The sequence below is a fragment of the Erpetoichthys calabaricus genome, chromosome 4 (assembly GCF_900747795.2).
Source record: "Erpetoichthys calabaricus chromosome 4, fErpCal1.3, whole genome shotgun sequence".
In the NCBI taxonomy this organism is placed as follows: Eukaryota; Metazoa; Chordata; class Cladistia; order Polypteriformes; family Polypteridae; genus Erpetoichthys; species Erpetoichthys calabaricus.
The window spans coordinates 280,091,513-280,098,630 of record NC_041397.2 but is presented as its reverse complement, the minus strand read 5'-3'; the positions used below and the strand labels follow the sequence as shown (position 1 = coordinate 280,098,630).

The 7,118-nt window shown below is 36.4% G+C and overlaps 1 protein-coding gene across 1 annotated transcript in view; it reads right to left on the bottom strand.

Moving 5' to 3' along the window:
* Positions 1-968: 968 nt before the first annotated feature.
* Positions 969-7,118, bottom strand: part of LOC114650923 (anosmin-1) — a 288,549-nt gene continuing 282,399 nt past the window's right edge. The window contains exon 14 of the mRNA XM_051927220.1: positions 969-2,252. The gene's annotated coding sequence lies outside the window, so the exon portion shown is untranslated. The remainder of the gene's footprint in view (positions 2,253-7,118) is intronic.

Below are 7,118 nucleotides of genomic sequence, written 5' to 3'. Positions count from 1 at the left end.
AGGACTGAGGTATGAGTTATGATGAGAAATTAAAGGAGCTGAACCTTCTCAGTTTTACCAAACGGAGGTTAAGAGGGGACATGATTGAAGAGGATGGAAATTATGAAAAGAATTTGTACTGTGGATTCCAGTGGATACTTTAAAATAATGTCTGCAACAAAAACTGGAAACTTGTTAAGGGCAGATTTCACTCAAATATTAGAAAGTTTTGCTTCATGCAAAGAACCATTGACACATGGAATAAATTACCAAGCAGTATAGTAGAGTGAAGGACTTTAGGGACCTTCAAATCTTGACTTGATGTCACTTTAGACAATCAAAGTAAACAGGGTGAATGAGAGTATTGTGCTGAATGGCCTGTTCCCATCACATCTGCTGTAATGTTCTTTTTAATAATCTAGCAGAAACATGTCCTTGGAAAATTGTAAAAGAAAAAAACTGAACGTACACTATATTAGTGTGATAAGCAGGAAGGCAGAAAATTAATAAATGATTTAGAGTGGAACTCAAGATGCTTTTTCCTGCAGTTTAGCCCCAAGACTAGATGAAAAACTAGCAGTGTAGGAAAAGCACAATCAATGAATTGTTTATTGTGACATTACAGCTTTAGTACTCCTTTAGCTTTAGTTATCCTGAACGTCTTCATTTGCAAAAAGTGTACAGAAAAGATGCCATGCACAAGTGAAAATGTGTTATGATATATAGTCTAAAAATAAAAACAGGCTTTCCTCTAAAGTTATTTTTTTGCACAATGTATGTAAATAAAAAAACTGGAACTTTAGCTTATAACAAATGCCCTGTTCAGCAATATGTTTGATTCATTCTGCCAAAAAAGTTTGATACAACTTGGAATCCATTTTTTTACTAGCTGTGTGTACTCATCTCCTATGGTAGAATTTCAGTCGATTTTTGTAAATTCCAGAGATTATTGAAAGGCAAAGTTGTGTTAAGTATTTAATACAAGGAGAACGGGTTTAAGGTTTCTTTATTAATTAACAGTATATACAGTTTCTAAAATGAAAAATATGATGTAAAATAACAATAAAATCTATTTACAATTCAATTTTTACAAAATGTCTTTACAAGAAGTTTCTGTAAAAAACAAAAAGACAACAAGAATGGGCCAAAATGCACACAGACAAAAATTCTGTAACACATCCATAAATAAATATTGACTCATAATAACTGCAAAGAAAGCAAGATTTCTACAGCCAGTTTAGCAAATACATAAATTTGTCATTTTCACACTAAATTATCATTCCATTATTACAGTCAACAATTTTTGTCATAGACTCCTCTGATACTGATTCTGTAAAATTGACATTTTGTTAATATTTTCAGAAGAGGTAACAAGACCTTTGTGTTTCATGCTCTAGAACAGAACACTGTGTTTTGTCATGCAAAACCATAAATGATTCAATTTGCAGAGATTAATTTACAGTTTAAATTAAATGGATTGCTACATGCAATATCCTAATTACTGTAGTATCTTCAGTTAAACTACACACACTTTAGTAACATTATACATCAATATCATGTACTATTAAGCGCCACTTACAATTACTTATTGAAAGGTAATAAATAGATTCATCCAAAGCCATTATTACAGGTGGTAGCTGTTGTACACAAACATTATGGCACTTGTTATCTCAGTATTATATAGACTCTTGAGTTCCTTTTCCAACATACTATCATAAAAATACACCTTCTTCTGAATAATTAAGAAAAAAGTCTTATTAGGATTGTTTTTTTCTTTTTTTCTATACTACTTTAAAAGACTATACTGTAATAATTGACTCATTTTTTAAAGCAAATGAAATATATTGTCTGTTTTGGGGAGAAAAACAGTAAGGTCACCACAGGTCACACTTTTTAAAGGAACAATTGGTCCTCGAGTCTTCAAATTGCTGGAGCCATTTGTCATTCATGGCAGGAAAAAAAGATGTGTGATCAAAATGATCCAGAATTACGGGTGCCAAAACATATTTTATAGGTGTCACACAGCAGAAGGGGATGTGTGCCTTTACAAGAAGGAAACACTTTGGATGAGATTATGCAAGAAGCACACCCATTCCCTCATGGATAATATAATACAGTCTTGGTATTTTTTATATTTCATTTCATTTTTTTTTTTGTGGCGGGTGCCATTAGTAAAGCACCATTTGTCATCCCAGGAAGTTGAATTACACGTCAGTATTTTTCTCCAGATGGCTTATTATGATGCTGATGATGGTGGTGTTTCAATCTTGGTCCTATAAACAAACAAACATATACAAAATCAGTGAATATCTTCAAAAACTTTAAAATGGCCAATAGTACAAAACGGCATTTTATGCCTAAATGGTATCCCACTATAATTTAGCATTTACACTAAATTAATCCACAGTGTCCACATCACATCTGAATACTGAGTCACCTTTTCCACATAAAATTCAAATCAGCTTCTGATTAAACTTTTGTTATACGCTGACAGAACATGTATATTTGCATCCATTTATTTGCGTTAAACGTTTTCACTCTTTGTTTATGTTATACCTCTGAATGTGGCCTAAGTGATCGAATCGCTGCTGTTCACAAGTTCATTCACCTGGTTTTTAAATAGCACAGTTGCTATCCGATCGTGATTGTATTACCAAAAACAACATACTACTGCTTGGTGTACAAGGGGACTGAAATGTACAATGATATGCTTTATGGCTCTTTGATCTGCAGATTACTTTCAATAGACAACACATTTTTTCAAAGGTTTTGCTTCCTGAAAATTTTTGGGTGATGATGGACAGCTTCAAGCTGAGCTCCAATAGAATTTCAGATTGACTGTATCATGTAGGATTTCATTTTTATGGAATTTAGTGTGTTTAACCACTTAATGATGTTGACACATTGCTTTAATCCAATTAAGTTAAAATGTTTTGCTTCTGATTTTTGTTGCTATCTAGTGCTTCTTATTTCAGTCGACCAGCATGGATGGATTTCACTTGCCTTGATACTGCTTTTTATATCATTGCAATGCCCTGGTGAAACTTCATCATGTTTGTCACTGACTGCACCAAGTTTAGCAGGAAGGAAGTCCAAGTGTGAATTAAGAAAATGAATCTTCAGCGACATGTTGCACTTCATGGTTTTGTATTCTTGAAGCATATTGTCAACTGTCTAGACATAGTTTAATGCTCTGTAGTTGCCAAGAAAATTCTCAACAACATTCTCGAATGCTTTCTATGAAATTTCCTAAGGCCTCACTAACAGATCTTCAAACCGCTTCTCATTGATGATGAGTCTGATTTGTGGAGCACCAAAATTGCCTTCATTAATCTTAGCATCAATCATTTGTGGGAACATTTGTCACAAATATAGAAATTCTTCAACTTCCTTTCACAAGATTTTTCATCAGTTGAGTTTTCATATGAGGAGGAGGCAAAAAAAAAATCTTTCTTGTGTCGACAAATGGTTTATGTGTCACACTCTTCTGCCCTGGAACCAAATGCTGATAGAGTGGCCTTAAGACTATCCCGTTCTTAAATTAAATAACAGTACTTGCAAAATTCAAGCTGTATTCCCAGTAGCAATGCCACTACTTCTAGATCACCACAGATGCCCCAGGTGTAGTTGTACCCTTGTAACTAGTCCTCTGTTAAATTCCAAATTTTTCTAAAAATTGTATTTAGTGCATTTCTTGTAGGAATGGTCAAGTCATCTACAATAGGTGAAACAGGGAGATGGTTAGCAGAAAAGTGCAAGTTCGAGCTGTTAAGATCAAAGTCCTCACAAAGCCTATTGTAAAACACTTCACATCCCTTGATCACAGCCACAGTGATCTCTCTGTTTGTGTCCATTCACTGATCTTCAAAGACACTTTGCACAGAGAAACAGAAGAAGCTAAGCTCATTCTCCAATTGGGATCACATATTTCTCCTGGTCTGAATGACTTACTTTTCAACCTTTCTCTTCATTATCTCTAATGGCAGCTTTTTCTCACCAACTCTCACCTTTTTATCTATCCCTGCTTTGTTCCATCTTTCCCCTCCAATACTTGATAACTGCATTTTCCTTTTCAGTTACACACCAGATGAAGGCTCTACAGACGAAACATTGTGTTGTTATCTTTCTTTGTTTTTCAGTGTGGAAATAACTTTGAGCATTTCTTTCCTATGTATATGCATGTTGACATAGCCCTACACTCACTCCATTGTTGAAATGTACATGTAAAGTAATATGAGAGGAAATTACAAAAAATGGCAATTGCAATAAAATGGTGCAGAATACGAAAAGAAAAAACAAAAAGATACACCCAAAAGTGTTCAGAAAGGAAAATATTTGCTATTCAGTGTCACCGTTCTCTTGGAGAACTAATTATTTTACCAAAGGAAACCTACAGTTCTTAAATGTACACTAAATGAAAATAAATCCCTTGATGAACATAAATTATGACTGCAAAAAAGTTTGAGTTAGAATCTTTTTATATATTAGTCAATGTACGTGTGTGTGTATGTATGTATGTATGTTCCAGCATCACGTTCGAACAGCTGGAGTGATTTTCATGAAACTTGGTACACATGTTTCTCATTGGTTGACTATAAATACTGTAGGGTGAAATGAACCCTAACCCATCCCCTTCTGGGTAGGGTGGGGGGTGATCTTCCTGTCTTGTATGCATGTTATCATCCAGTTGACACTCGGAATGACCACCAGAAGGCGAACTGGAGGTGACTGCCAGCATTCTTTATGTTTGAGCACCACTGCACCCCTGTTGCTTTTGAAATTAAATGGAGTTGGCCAGTTCTGAGCGTCAACTAGATGATAACATACATACAAGACCGCAAGTGAAGCACATTAGTGAGTCTTTATTGTTTAACTTTTCTTTTTTTAAAGTTGTGTTTTTTTCTTAATTATATGTTTCTCAAACAATTAAAAAAAAAAAAAAGAAAAACTTTATTTTCCTCCCAGGCAACGCTGGGTATTTCACCTACGCAAGTTTGCTATAATGCCTTTAGCATAGGTGACCCAAAGCTGTAGCTGACCAGCCATGGCTGGCCTCATCTCTTAGAAGTTGGGCTCCTCAAGCAATAAATCAGAACTATTGTTTAAACAAGTCTGACATAAGCTGGATGAGCAGGTTATGAAGTGAAAAGGAGCACAATAAACCAATTTCTGATTGGTAAGTATAGGTTTAAGACTCTCACCTGAGGCATAGAAATATAGATGCAGTTATTCTTCTCATGTCAATTAGCTTTACTAAACGGCTTTTCATTTTGTTACAGCAGTTAACTCCACCGTATGAAAAGCCTGAGGCAAGTAGTAATTAATTACCACAGTGTTCTATTGCCATAGTGTAACTGAAAGCTTTGTCACATGTTAGTATCAACAGGGATGGGTTCTTGTATGTATTCAGAGTAAACTTTAGAAAAACATCAGGCGATGCACTCTCTGTTTGGTTGGTCAGAAGAAAATTTAATTTTGTTTTCTGTTTCAGGCTTTATCACTTAAGGCTTTCACATGGTGTTATATGAGGCGGTTTTATTCTGGTCAATTAACACTTAGACATTTGAGATGCACAATGATAGGAGAGCCACATTCTACATGAGACAGGAGTAAGTGAAACTGAATAAAATAGACAAAAGCATGAGGTTTGTTTAGAATGATTGCTTGGGAAAGATCAATCAAGACATTGACTAATAGAGATGAAAAATTATTGATGGCGGGCAGATCAAAATGACTATAATACTGAGTTACTGATGCAATTTGAAACAATGTAAAGATAGTCTCTGATTATGACATTTACAGTAAAGATGTATGATGGTGTTAAAGATGCTCAGTTTTGCTGATAATTCAGAGTAATAACTTTCATACTGATGATCATCAAACGACAATCACGAATGGCTGGTACATTGGGTAGTACTGCAGCTACTCAGTGCCAAAACATCACCTGGACTGTGTACGTTCTTCATGTGTTTACGTGCAGTTCTGCCAAATATACTGAATGTTTTATACAGTATGTGGCAGACGACTAGGGACCTTGCTCCACCAGAACACCCCTGGGATGGAAGAACCTGGGGAGAGGATATATTTGGGACAGTGCCTCCCCCGGAACATGAGAGGGTGACCCCCTTGGATTACATCAGGCTCAACCCTACTGGGACCCCTGGTTACCGCCAGGGGGTGCCTGAACAATTCTGGAGCCCTGGACTTCAGCACTTCCGCCACACCAGGAAGTGCTGCCGGAAGATCGTCAGGGAGCACCTGGACCGCATCCGGGTGCAATATAAAAGAGACCGCCTCACTCCATTCATGGAGCCTGGGTCGGGAGGAGGAGGACTAAGCTTGCGAGGGGAGGAGTGGAGGCAGCTGAAGAAAGGAGAAGAAAAGTAAAGAAAAAAGAAAGAAAGAAATAATAATAATAATAATACATTTTATTTATATAGCGCCTTTCCCATGCTCAAGGCGCTTCACAGAGTCTTAGAAAAAAAACAGCAGGGTATATGTAACATTGGATATGTTTTCCTGAATAGAACTATGAAACAGATAACAAAGCATTAAATAGAATAAAGAACAATAAACCAGAGTAAAATACTAAATTCAATACTAAAAGAAAAACCTAACAAATAACCTAATTTGTGATATAAAACACACAAATTATCCTGAGCACCTGGACAGAGAGGTAAACTGAAAGAAAGGGCAGAATGTTGTTTTTTGAAAGAATGAATGGAGTCAGCTGATCTAATTAATTTCAGGATGTCATTCCAAAGTCTGGGTGCTATGGAGCTGAAGGCCCTGTCACCCATACAGTGCAGGTTAGTGTGAGTCACACCAAGATTACCAGAATCAGAGGACTTTAGTGGGCGAACAGGAGCATAGTGATTTAGAAGGTCACTGATGTAGTTTGGTGCAAGGCCATTTAAAGCTTTGTAGGTTATTAATAGAATTTTATATTCAATCCTGTAAGACACAGGGAGCCAGTGAAGGCGCAGGATGGGCGTGATGTGCTCGCTTCTGCTGGTCCACGTAAGGACTCTTGCAGCTGAGTTTTGAATAAGCTGGAGCTGTAATATAAGATTAGAAGGGGCACCTGTCATCAGCGAGTTACAGTAATCGATGCAGGATGTGATAAAGGCATGGACAAG